This window comes from Convolutriloba macropyga, chromosome 11 (assembly GCF_964194025.1).
Source record: "Convolutriloba macropyga chromosome 11, txConMacr16.3, whole genome shotgun sequence".
Lineage (NCBI taxonomy): Eukaryota > Metazoa > Xenacoelomorpha > Acoela > Convolutidae > Convolutriloba > Convolutriloba macropyga.
The window spans coordinates 57,765,296-57,780,135 of record NC_134478.1 but is presented as its reverse complement, the minus strand read 5'-3'; positions in this window follow the sequence as shown (position 1 = coordinate 57,780,135).

Sequence of the window (14,840 nt, the reverse complement as noted above, 5' to 3'; positions counted from 1 at the left end):
AATAATTATTAGGAAAGAACTTGAACAAATCAATGGTCCCCACCCGGAGTTAACACAGGAGTATTTCAGTCTCTGATCATGTCAAAATGTAGACTGGAATTTTTCTCTGATTTTGTTATGATAATGAAATAATTACAATCAGTCCATATTAAAACATGGCCCTATCAGCAGCTCATAACGCGGCAAAATTGACCCTCAGGATTGAATTTTCTGGGACATCCGGGATGATTACGAAAGACTCTGAAAACTCGGACAAAGCAAGAGGTGGCGATCGCAAACACCCCCGAATTACACCAACACAACTAGAACCAAGAACGAGACACATCGGTCCAGTCCTAGTCCACATCTATACTACTTATGGTCTAGTAGGTGGAGGGGGAGGGGGGGGACTATATTGTTTAAAATTACACTGTCGAGCTTCTGAGTTAAGGTACATCAAAAGTCGTAGGAAATTATAGCAATTTTTGGTCCAGCATAGTCTTTCCATGGGTCGAACAGAAGTCTTTTCATAGGAATTTTTCGACCAAAGTGTAGACCAGTGAGCCTATTCTAGCAAGAGAATTAGCGACACATAAAAGACAACTAGAAACAGATTAGAGGGAAAAGTGGAATAAGGAAACGGATATAAAGAAATTAAACGTCTTCACTATTTAAGCCTCTTTCTGATGGCTCGAAGAATAATCTTAAGATTGAAGTGTCTACAAAAGAAAGTATCTCAATTCACTGATAAATTGCGAAGAATTCATTCTACGATGTTGGTTTCGTCACCCAATCCATGGAGAAATTTAATACTTATTTATATTTCTAACATTCAAATTGAGCAAGAAAGTGAAGAAAAAATTGAACTTTTTGATGAGGAAGAAAATTGGAAGACCGGATTGTGAGGGAACAAACAAAACGCAAAGACTCAATTGTGCGGGTACCATGGTGATTTGTGGGTACAAACCTGATCTAATAAAAATTTTCTTGAGAATCGACTGAATTTAGAGCTGATTTCAACCATGAGTTCCCCACCCAAGCATACCTTTAATTTATCATTTCCGCGATTGAAATAGAGTAGAAGAACAGATTTCCGATAAAGAAGGGCCAGATAGGAAAATACTATAATTATACTTAATTCATCTTCTATACTGAAAGCTATTCAGCTCAATAATATTTTCAGCTAGCATTTGCTCTAATGAAATTTTATAACCTACTGCACTATGAATTAATAACGGTGAGCTTCTGGATTTGTCTGGATTTGCAGTGGTTTAGTGAGTCTAGATTTAGCTTAGTTGAAGGGGCTTGAGGTGAGCGCAGCGAAGGGGCACTGGGTGGGTAGGGGAGTGCACAGGGGGGTGGGGGATAGTTGGCAGCGGTATGGGCAAAATGTTTGGCTACACAGTGCCACGTCCTTACGCCCTAAACCATGTGCAGAGGTGCGGATGGGGGTGGGGTCTTATGTGGGAGGGGGGTTAAATGGGCGGTGGTGTTAAACTCTAAGAACGGCCCTTCAAACCATGAGTACACGTCTCCAAAACAGTTTCTGTGAATCGTACACCAGGAGACTAGTGACTTGAAAGGCTCAAAGTCATGCCAACTTTGCGCTACTTGTTTATGACGTTTTTCAGGACGAATAGTCAAATGGGTTGCAGGAAAAATCGGTCAAGCGGAATTTCACGTAAAAAAGACCACAGAACTCATATTGCTAAACTTAGTTTGAGGGCAATTAAACAGTACAAACTGAAGTATGCCAGCTGGCGATCACTGTATGAATTTGTTAAAATAATGCACCTTGATTAAATGACCCAGCTTTATCGTTTTATCCCTTCTTTTGATTTTGCTCTTTTGATCCGGACCGTATTCACTTTCTTGCCTAATTCAATGAGTGAAAGAATTTAAAATCCATTAATTTAAAACCATGAGTAGGGAGTCAAACGTGGAAATCGTGACTTATGTAAAACGAAATGAAGGGTAAAGGGAAACTAAAAAAATAGCATGACAAGTCCTGAATTACACTTCACAAATTTTTATGACTAAATAAAAAACAAGACAGTAGTAATAGGGTGAGCAAGTCTCCCGGGGGGGGGGGGGGGGGGAGGGTGTAGACCCCATGTATTAAGATAGGGTATAGGAGTATTTTTGAGAGAGGGTCTACTCTAATGTATTAAGATAGGGTATAGGCGGCGTACATGTATTAAGATAGGTTATAGCGGCCGCCACGTATTGAGATAGGTTTTAGCGGCCGCCACGTATTAAGATTAGTTATAGCGGCCGCCACGTATTGAGATAGGTTTTAGCGGCCGCCACGTATTAAGATTAGTTATAGCGGCCGCCACGTATTAAGATTAGTTATTGCGGCCGCCACGTATTAAGATTAGTTATAGCGGCCGCCACGTATTAAGATTAGTTATGGCGGCCGCCACGAAACAGGATTAAGAATATCCGCCGCAATGTATTCAGATTGGGTATAAATCTAGGGGCGCCTACATGAGTTCCAGGGTGTGAGTAGTAAGGTAGGAGCAGATGAGGGTGATTTTCCGGAGCCACTTGTCACGTGATTTTAGAGGTCATTTAGGGCAGCAAGCAGGAGAATTGTACAGGCGGGGAATTGTACAGTCAGCGCGCACGGGAATTGTACAGGCAGCGCGCATTAACGGATAATTCCCCTCGCAGTAAATTTCAACATTTTTTTGGTTTGACCACCGCAATGTATTAAGATTAGGTATAGCCGCCGCAATGTATTAAGATTAGGTATAGCCACCGCAATGTATTAAGATTAGGTATAGTCGCCGCAATGTATTAAGATAAGGTATAGCCGCCGCAATGTATTAAGATTAGGTATAGCCGCCGCAATGTATTAAGATTAGGTATAGCCGCCGCAATGTATTAAGATTAGGTATAGCCGCCGCAATGTATTAAGATTAGGTATAGCCGCGGTAATGTATTAAGATTAGGTATAGCTGCCGCAATGTATTAAGATTAGGTATAGCCGCCGCAATGTTTTAAGATTAGTTATAGCGGCCGCCACGTATTAAGATTAGTTATAGCGGCCGGCACGTATTAGGATTAGTTATAGCGGCCGCCACGTATTAAGATTAGTTATGGCGGCCGCCATGAATTAAGATTAGGAATATCCGCCGCAAGGTATTCAGATTGGGTATAAATCTAGGGGCGCCTACATGTGTTCCAGGGTGTGAGTAGTAAGGTAGGAGCAGATGAGGGTGATTTTCCGGAGCCACTTGTCACGTGATTTTAGAGGTCATTTAGGGCAGCAAGCAGGGGAATTGTTTAGGCGGGGAATTGTACAGGCAGCGCGCATTAACGGATAATTCCCCTCGCAGTAAATTTCAACATTTTTTTGGTTTGACCACCGCAATGAATTAAGATTAGCTATAGCCGCCGCAATGTATTAAGATTAAGTATAGCCGCCGCAATGTATTAAGATCAGGTATAGCAGCCGCAATGTATTAAGATTGAGTATAGCCGCCGCAATGTATTAAGATTAGATATAGCCGCGGTAATGTATTAAGATTAGGTATAGCTGCCGCAATGTATTAAGATTAGGTATAGCCGCCGCAATGTTTTAAGACTAGTTATAGCGGCCGCCACGTATTAAGACTAGTTATAGCGGCCGCCACGTATTAGGATTAGTTATAGCCGCCGCCACGTATTAAGTTTAGTTATGGCGGCCGCCACGAATTAAGATTAGGAATATCCGCCGCAATGTATTCAGATTGGGTATAAATCTAGGGGCGCCTACATGTGTTCCAGGGTGTGAGTAGTAAGGTAGGAGCAGATGAGGGTGATTTTCCGGAGCCACTTGTCACGTGATTTTAGAGGTCATTTAGGGCAGCAAGCAGGAGAATTGTACAGGCGGGGAATTGTACAGGCAGCGCGCATTAAAGGATAATTCCCCTCGCAGTAAATTTCAACATTTTTTTGGTTTGACCACCGCAATGAATTAAGATTAGCTATAGCCGCCGCAATGTATTAAGATTAGGTATAGCCGCCGCAATGCACTAAGATCAGGTATAGCAGCCGCAATGTATTAAGATTGCGTATAGCCGCCGCAATGTATTAAGATTAGGTATAGCCGCCGCAATATATTAAGATTAGGTATAGCCGCCGCAATGTATTAAGATTAAGTATAGCCGGCGCAAGTTATTAAGATTAGGTATAGCCGCCGCAATGTATTAAGATTAGGTATAGCCGCCGCAATGTATTAAGATTAGGTATAGCCGCCGCAATGTATTAAGATTAGTTATAGCCGCCGCAATGTATTTAGATTAGTTATAGCGGTCGCCACGTATTAAGATTAGTTATAGCGGCCGCCACGTATTAAGATTAGTTATAGCGGCCGGCACGTATTAAGATTAGTTATGGCGGCCGCCACGAATTAAGATTAGGAATATCCGCCGCAATGTATTCAGATTGGGTATAAATCTAGGGGCGCCTACATGTGTTCCAGGGTGTGAGTAGTAAGGTAGGAGCAGATGAGGGTGATTTTCCGGAGCCACTTGTCACGTGATTTTAGAGGTCAATTAGGGCAGCAAGCAGGGGAATTGTACAGGCGGGGAATTGTACAGTCAGCGCGCACGGGAATTGTACAGGCAGCGCTTATTAACGGATAATTCCCCTCGCAGTAAATTTCAACTTTTTTTGGTTTGACCACCGCAATGAATTAAGATTAGGTATAGCCGCCGCAATGTATTAAGATTAGGTATAGCCACCGCAATGTATTAAGATTAGGTATAGCCGCCGCAATGTATTAAGATTAAGTATAGCCGCCGCAATGTATTAAGATCAGGTATAGCAGCCGCAATGTATTAAGATTGAGTATAGCCGCCGCAATGTATTAAGATTAGATATAGCCGCGGTAATGTATTAAGATTAGGTATAGCTGCCGCAATGTATTAAGATTAGGTATAGCCGCCGCAATGTTTTAAGACTAGTTATAGCGGCCGCCACGTATTAAGACTAGTTATAGCGGCCGCCACGTATTAGGATTAGTTATAGCCGCCGCCACGTATTAAGTTTAGTTATGGCGGCCGCCACGAATTAAGATTAGGAATATCCGCCGCAATGTATTCAGATTGGGTATAAATCTAGGGGCGCCTACATGTGTTCCAGGGTGTGAGTAGTAAGGTAGGAGCAGATGAGGGTGATTTTCCGGAGCCACTTGTCACGTGATTTTAGAGGTCATTTAGGGCAGCAAGCAGGAGAATTGTACAGGCGGGGAATTGTACAGGCAGCGCGCATTAACGGATAATTCCCCTCGCAGTAAATTTCAACATTTTTTTGGTTTGACCACCGCAATGAATTAAGATTAGCTATAGCCGCCGCAATGTATTAAGATTAGGTATAGCCGCCGCAATGTACTAAGATCAGGTATAGCAGCCGCAATGTATTAAGATTGCGTATAGCCGCCGCAATGTATTAAGATTAGGTATAGCCGCCGCAATATATTAAGATTAGGTATAGCCGCCGCAATGTATTAAGATTAAGTATAGCCGGCGCAAGTTATTAAGATTAGGTATAGCCGCCGCAATGTATTAAGATTAGGTATAGCCGCCGCAATGTATTAAGATTAGGTATAGCCGCCGCAATGTATTAAGATTAGTTATAGCCGCCGCAATGTATTTAGATTAGTTATAGCGGTCGCCACGTAATAAGATTAGTTATAGCGGCCGCCACGTATTAAGATTAGGAATATCCACCGCAATGTATTAAGATTAGGTATAGCCGCCGCAATGTATTAAGATTAGGTATAGCCGCCGCAATGTATTAAGAATAGGTATAGTCGCCGCAATGTATTAAGATTAGGTATAGCCGCCGCAATGTTTTAAGATTAGGTATAGCCGCGGCAATGTATTAAGATTAGGTATAGCTGCCGCAATGTATTAAGATTAGGTATAGCCGCCGCAAGGTATTAAGATTAGGTATAGCCGCCGCAATGTATTAAGATTAGGTATAGCCGCCGCAATGTATTAAGATTAGGTATAGCCGCCGCAATGTATTAAGAATAGGTATAGTCGCCGCAATGTATTAAGATTAGGTATAGCCGCCGCAATGTTTTAAGATTAGGTATAGCCGCCGCAATGTATTAAGATTAGGTATAGCTGCCGCAATGTATTAAGATTAGGTATAGCCGCCGCAATGTATTAAGATTAAGTATAGCCGGCGCAAGTTATTAAGATTAGGTATAGCCGCCGCAATGTATTAAGATTAGGTATAGCCGCCGCAATGTATTAAGATTAGGTATAGCCGCCGCAATGTATTAAGATTAGTTATAGCCGCCGCAATGTATTTAGATTAGTTATAGCGGTCGCCACGTATTAAGATTAGTTATAGCGGCCGCCACGTATTAAGATTAGTTATAGCGGCCAGCACGTATTAAGATTAGTTATGGCGGCCGCCACGAATTAAGATTAGGAATATCCGCCGCAATGTATTCAGATTGGGTATAAATCTAGGGGCGCCTACATGTGTTCCAGGGTGTGAGTAGTAAGGTAGGAGCAGATGAGGGTGATTTTCCGGAGCCACTTGTCACGTGATTTTAGAGGTCAATTAGGGCAGCAAGCAGGGGAATTGTACAGGCGGGGAATTGTACAGTCAGCGCGCACGGGAATTGTACAGGCAGCGCTTATTAACGGATAATTCCCCTCGCAGTAAATTTCAACTTTTTTGGTTTGACCACCGCAATGAATTAAGATTAGGTATAGCCGCCGCAATGTATTAAGATTAGGTATAGCCGCCGCAATGTAATAAGATTAGGTATAGCCGCCGCAATGTATTAAGATTAGGTAGAGCCGCCGCAATGTTTTAAGATTAGTTATAGCGGCCGCCACGTATTAAGATTAGTTATAGCGGCCGCCACGTATTAGGATTAGTTATAGCGGCCGCCACGTATTAAGATTAGTTATGGCGGCCGCCACGAATTAAGATTAGGAATATCCGCTGCAAATTATTCAGATTGGGTATAAATCTAGGGGCGCCTACATGTGTTCCAGGGTGTGAGTAGTAAGGTAGGAGCAGATGAGGGTGATTTTCCGGAACCACTTGTCACGTGGTTTTAGAGGTCATTTAGGGCAGCAAGCAGGGGAATTGTACAGGCGGGGAATAATACAGGCGGGGAATTGTACAGTCAGCGCGCACGGGAATTGTACAGGCAGCGCGCATTAACGGATAATTCCCCTCGCAGTAAATTTCAACATTTTTTTGGTTTGACCACAGCAATGAATTAAGATTAGCTATAGCCGCCGCAATGTATTAAGTTTAGGTATAGCCACCGCAATGTATTAAGATCAGGTATAGCCGCCGCAATGTATTAGTATTGAGTATAGCCGCCGCTATGTATTAAGATTAGGTACAGCCGCCGCAATGTATAAAGATTAGGTATAACCGCCGCAATGTATTAAGATTAAGTATAGCCGGCGCAATGTATTAAGATTAGGTATAGCCGCCGCAATGTATTAAGATTAGGTATAGCCGCCGCAATGTTTTAAGATTAGGTATAGCCGCCGCAATGTATTAAGATTAGGTATAGCCGCCGCAATGTATTAAGATTAGTTATAGCCGCCGCAATGTATTAAGATTAGTTATAGCGGCCGCCACGTATTAAGATTAGTTATAGCGGCCGCCACGTATTAAGATTAGTTATAGCGGCCGCCACGTATTAAGATTAGTTATGGCGGCCGCCACGAATTAAAATTAGGAATATCCGCCGCAATGTATTAAGATTGGGTATAAATCTAGGGGCGCCTACATGTGTTCCAGGATGTGAGTAGTAAGGTAGGAGCAGATGAGGGTGATTTTCCGGAGCCAGTTGTCACGTGATTTTAGAGGTCATTTAGGGCATTGCGCAGGGGAATTGTACAGGCGGGGAATTGTACAGTCAGCGCGCACGGGAATTGTACAGCCAGCGCGCATTACCGGATAATTCCCCTCGCAGTAACTTTCAACATTTTTTTGGTTTGACCACCGCAATGTATTAAGATTAGGTATAGCCGCCGCAATGTATTAAGATTAGGTATAGCCGCCGCAATGTATTAAGATTAGTTATAGCCGCCGCAGTGTATTAAGATTAGTTATAACCACTAAAAATTGAGAAAATTGAAAACTTTTAAAAGAACGAATTATGAAGGTACAAAAAGACAGACACAGTATTAATCAAGTACATTATAAGTAATTTTAAACAAAACAGAGAGGGCTCACAATATTAAAATTAATTAAGTATTTTACAAGTTCAGGGGTACAGTATGAATTCCATCAGATAACACTTTTCGTTTAGGATAAAAATATGAAAGTCCTTTCTTTGTTTGTTCATAGGTAGCGACGCAGTGGTTGATTGTCCGAAATCCTCTATTTGTAGATGTTAAATTGATGATTTCTTCCTTCACTTGCCGATATTTTTCCAAGGGTCCATCTCCGGTCCATCTCTTCCAATGTTCGTTTGTTTAGTCCTTTGCTGCTGAATTTGTACTTATCCGATTTGGCATCGTAGCAACAATAAGTTTTGCTACAGAGACAAATCATTTCAGTACATCTGAATTCTTCCTTGAACAGACCTGGTTCACGCTTATCGTCAGGCATCAGCTTTGAAAGAATCATCACAATCGTGTTCCCTCAGAGCTTCCCACTCTGCTTTTTTAGATGGACGAATGCAATCGTACAAATCATCGTGTGCTAGAGCTAAGTATAAGGAGTCAGTGTCCATTTCTAACTCTTCAGATGTGTCGACATCAAAAATTATCAAAAAAATTGTAAAAAAGCTCCAGCATACGTAATTCTGCGTACTGAAGTATAAAAAAGCCGACTATTATCGGATCACGGTGCTCAATTTCTGATTTTACAAGTTCAATTTCGTATAGTTCTTTCGACACACTGTTAAGTCTCTTAAACAATTTCCCGTTTATAGCTTTGTGTGTCTTTTCATCGTTCAGGTATTTTGTCTCTGTATGTCTGCTTCTGTCCATGATTTGGTAATCATAGGAACTATTCCCTAACAATTTCATTGTTTCTGCTACAACGCTTGATTCAGGATTTTCATCTCCAGCTCTTCTAGCATCAACAACTGATTGAACAAAATTGTTGAAGCATTTTTTAGGTGTGTACTGAACGAAGCGGTAAATTTTGGTGCATTTCAGCCCAAGACTAAGGTAAAAGTTGAGTAAAGGTGTTATGCGTGTTCAATTCTCCAACTTGAAGCTTGAAATCAACATGCGTTGCGGTTGCTTTAGTAAATCGTTATCAATTGCATAATCCCTCATATAATCACCAATATCTGCTCGAATAACATTGAAATTTTTAAAGATTGGTGGAAAGTTCGAGAACTTGTATTTCAACCCATCTGGCACTTCGAGATCACACTGAACGTAGCCTAACAGTTTATCTTCTCTTATCTTAGCAAGTAGAGATTGTTGAGTTAGAGGTAGCTTGAATGGGAAATTGTTTCTCACGTGAATTTTTACAGATTCATCACCTTTGAGAGATTCCCACCAGTTACATTCCCATATCTCAACAACTTTATATCCTTTGTTTCGCAAATAGTCTCGTCTTAGTTCATCGTATTCCCGTTTCTTGAGTCCTCTCTGAGTCTCTTCCTCTGACATACATATTCTTGCTTCCTGACATGCACAAAAGTGAAAGCAACAACCATTTGCTTCAAAAAATAGTTTTACAGTGAGCACAAAATCCGTCTACATTAAAACAATCAATCTTTTTTCTGAGTTCCAGTTGTGTAGGAGCTTTCAATGGTGCAGTTAGGACGCTGAGATTGTAGGTACGACATAACATGTTCTCAAATTTCCTCGATTTATTTTGCCTAGCTTTAAACTTCTGAGAGTCTGAATCAAACTCCCATCTAGTGTAAAGCCCAATGGGCAATTCTTGACACATTGTGAAGGGGTAAAGTTGCCTGGCGTCTATACCCACATATGATTTGCAAATGTTTTCTGTGTTTCGAATATATGTTTGATCCACAACCGCTTTTCTAGTAAACACAATAGAGGGACCACCGGTCATATCTTCGCGTATTTTATCACGTAAATCTTTGTCTGCTTCAACGAAAGGCTAGAATTTGTTATTAGAGAATTTGTGTCGACAAATATTTACTAATTAGGTAGTGTGCAATCCAGTTTTAACATATCATTCCCTTTGTTTTGATAGCATTCCATCATTTTCTGCATCGCTTCTAGTGTCAGGACAACATCCTTGTTATTATACCACCTGACAAAGTCTTGAAAAGTTGTCATTTGTTCGTGCTCCCACACACTTTCCAAGTAATTGTAGTTGTCAAATCCCGAAGGGGGCACCACCTTCAACCTAAGTTTTTTCAGAGCCTCCTGTTGGAAAAGTCCACTATTCAACAATTCTGTGAAATCCGTAAATTCTTTTTCTAAGGGGTTGTGATCTCTCAACTTACTAACGAAACATTCGTAAGGGGGAAGGAAAGTTACATCGAGAAACTGAACATCACCAAAGTTAAAGGATACAAAATGATTAGCTTTTTTAATAACCGTTGGTTGAATATCTCGCTCCTGAATGAGGTGGGGTAGAAAATAAGACTTGATAAGATTCAAATCAAATTTCCCGCTGTTGAATCCAAATACAGGTTAAGTGCTGACATAACGTTCAAAATGTTGTTGTAGTTCGAGAAGTTGATTTTTCTGAAATTGGAGGAATTGAGTCGACATATCAATTTCTTCTTCTTCGATATATCGAAACTCAAACATTGGAGTACTCTCATCCTTCCTTCAATTTAGCTTCTCGAAAATAGAACTTACTCTGGTTTTAATTGCATTTTCAATTGGCGAAAATTTTTGCAACATTTTTGCTTTACTTTTGCTAGCTAGTTCTTCTAATGCTTCAACAAAAGATACAATCAGTGTCTTGGGGTCTTTGTTGCAAAGGAAAATAGGTTCTTGTATTAAATTTGAGGAAATTGACACAGAGATCGGTTCATGTTTTCCTATCGAAGTAGTTGTATTGGTATCTTTTAGTTCATTAGACGGAACGCAGATTGATTCGAAGTCAAATACAGCCAAGTTTTTGAACAGTTTTTGTTCTTCCTCATATCCAATTCCAAAATCGTCAAGTTTATCGAACAAAGTTTCTCTCAAAGTGTAAACACACTTCGGATAAACGTGCTGTATCCTATCTTTACAAGATTTCACGTGACGGTGGAAATTATCAGCACGTTTAATAAAGGTATCACAATTAGGACAGCGGAATCGTTTGAAGAACGTGTTGATATCATCAACATAGCAAATGTGGTTGTTGTAACGCAGTAGATTAAGTTCACCTAAAAAATCCCCGTCCTCAATGTCAAGATCATAAATGAAAATGTTGTGTTTTATAGCGTTTTCAACAAACACAAGGTGATCCATTGACACTCCTCTAAAGTTAATTGCGTCATGACCAGACTCGTGGAGAAAGTCACTGAACAACTTAGCTGCGTTTGTTCCCCGCTCAGCTGATCCATACAAGTGAAGAGCCACAGCTCTAAACAAGCAAAGGTAGTCCTTGTAGGTTTCTCCGTATCCATTCGTAACAAGACAATTTACATCTCATCTTCTCAACAACTGTTCAGGTATAACAGCATCTAAACTAAATAAAGTAAATTGAAAAAAAATTCAGGTAAAGTGCCGAGCAACTGTATCTGATAACAAAGTGAGAATGAATACAATTTTTGTTTTGTTAGTTAGAACAACTTTTATGACTCATTACTTCCATATAAGGAAATGACGTAATTTCTATTTTTAGTAACACTACGCAATGAGAAAGTTCAAGAACTTCCTGCGAAACAGTCACATTGTTGCATTATACATTGTTTTTGAATCCAGAAAACATCCAGAATGTGTAACCTTATTCCTTAGAGGAAAATTAGAAATCTTAAGTTATATTTATTTGTCATTTTGCTGATTTGTGTTACTCTTTTTACATAACAATACTATTCATCCCAATACAGATTTTTTAACAAAATCTATTTGTCAGATGTTTGCTCACTTAGAGAATACAAATATTATTGTAAACGAACTAATTTTGTAATTTTATCGATAGAACACTAAATGTATTTGTACAATAATATTAAAACAGTAGAGAAGAAAGCTCCTACTTTAATTGAAGATAACTTATATACAATTGACGTTAACGTGATTAAATTACAAACTAGACACCAATCACATTTTAGTAATAGGAAATTTGTTGTAAAAATTAATGATATCGTTTTGTTTATCTCGTTCTCTCTTCTAACATTTTTTTATTTTAATAGATTAATACGTGAAATTTTACTCATTTGCGAAACATGTTGATCAAAAACCACTTACAAATTTTGAGGAAGATTTACAAGAGAAAAGAAGGTATTCCTGATGCATACAAAATTGACGAAATTGATGTAGATTCATACTTTTTTTACAATTTTTTGTACATTTTCACAAAATCCAACATAATAATCCGATTTAGTAAAGGACTTGAGTATGCAACGTTCTCTATTGAAAAATTTGATTATGAGGAGTTTATTGCAAAACAGTCTTCCGATTTATCCTCAGAATTGCATGTAAGCAAATACGAATTGTTGTTCATTTTGAACTCCGTCTACGATATATTGGAACAGTACAGAAATATTTCACAAAAAAACTTTGTTCCTCTCCCAGAACCAATAACAATAACTTCTTCACTACAGAGTGCTTTGTACTTCCATTATTACAACGACTACAATGCAGTGGGAGTACGGATCAGGTTCGGAATTCGTTTACCTAACGCATATATACAAAATTTGGATTCCAAAAATGGAACATTTTCCGAGATTGATCTGAAATTTGACTAATTGGAAAAAATTTTATCAAAGCTTGACTTTTGGTAAATTATGTCACTTCATTTCAACTAAAATAGACCATTTTAGGAAAAAGCATAGTCAGAAACTTTTACGTATCCTTCACTTCCTACCCTGTTGGGAAATTTTACCAATTTGGATTTGAAATTCAGTTCGTCCAGAAATTTCCAGCTAAACGTCTCTTTTTCTCGTAAAATCTTTCATCTTTGGTTACTGTTCTCTGATTGGACAGAGCACACAATATATAGAGGTTGTTGATTTTGAAATTATCATTTGATCCAACTTCTCTGAAAACAACATTGGTACTGTTTCTCACATTATACTAACTACTCCTCAACATTTTATCCTGCTATCGATCACCAACATTCAAATTCTTCTTATTAAAAAAATACTTAATTTAGTTCTAAGTTTTGTATAAATCTAGTTTAGATTTTCTGTTTCCTTCCTAAAAAGGAAATTTGTTGCTTTCTAACTTTCTCTCCACTGATTACTTTTATCACTTTCTCAACAAGAATCTTTTGTTCCATTCTCACCACACTCTAACAAATACCTCTTCTATCATTTAATCCAAAATGGAGTTCACTGTTCAAAATAATAACCTTCTGTACTCAGTTTCTTTCACTGAGGATATTGCTCGGATAGGAGTGCGAGATTTATCAAACGGACTGTATGAGTCTGTGATCACATTACCCATTACTGTGTGGCACCTTATTGAGCACCAGCGACAACAGTTTGATACATATCATCAGGGACAGGTTCCAATCACAGAGAATCAGCTCGGAACTCACGCGATGGGACACGAAAATGCTGTTTTTAGTGGACACCACTATCCTCACGTTAATGGACCTGATTTTCCCGCCAACTACGTAGCTGGAAACATTGAGTACACATTTTCGTGAGAGGAAGGGCAAATTTCAAACAGCTGGTTCACTACACCGGACGTATGTCAGGTATCAAGCCCGGAGGTGGAAAAAAATTTTCTCCAAATAGTTTCAAGAGCTCATAGTAGAGAACATAGCGAGTGGAGTATCGACACTAGTACCACCACGTCATTTAACGATCTGGAAAACTTTGATCCAGCGCAGTACTATGGATCCACTGACATGTCAACTACACCCTCGATGACAACTCCTTCGATTGAGGAAGGAACAGCTCACAACCCTATCCTTTTGAGTGATGTACCTAATACCCCAGTCAGTGTTCAACCAACCCAACTACCTGGTAGAATTGAGCGACAAAGAGGCTTCGGAAATGAAATTCAGAACTTGCCAGAATATGTTATTGAAACTCTTTTTGAATGATTTTTATGTTCAATTTTGTAAACTATTTTATATTTGTTCATAAAGATAATAAAGTTGTTGAATACTTTTTAGGTGTTTCGTATTAAATAAACATTTTCAGTTATAAAGTTTTTTAATTACTTTTTCAAGTTTTTCAGAATAAAGATTAACACGAAAGGTTAGTTGATAATTTAGGTACTTGGTTATTATTAAAAACTTTGTTTATGACGAATTTAATTTTGATATTTAAGAAAACTGTCGAAATTATTTTCGATATTTAACAAAAAATGTCGAGAAAAAATTCGATTTTTAAGAAAAAATCATTGTAACAAATCCGATTTCTAAGCTGCAAGAACAGATTCAAAACTTGTCATTTTAAAAATGTTTAAAATTTTTGTTTTTTATTTAAAATCATACCGTAAAACAACGAAAAATGAAAAAAAATTGCACATTTTGTACGCACAATTTGGTAAAAATTTTGATTTTTAACGAAAAATCTGTGGTTCTATTTGTGATTTTTAACAAAAAATGTTGTTTGAAAAATAGACATTTAACAAATAAACTGAGTTCAAATTTCAATTTTTAGATTATACACTAGATTTGAAACATTTTAGTACAAACACTTTATTACTTTCTAACTTCAAAAAACATCATGGGGTTATCAATTATTCCATGACTATCTAGTAAACAATCAACAATTTTTATTAATTCACTATCATACTTTGAGTTCTTAAGTGACTGAATTC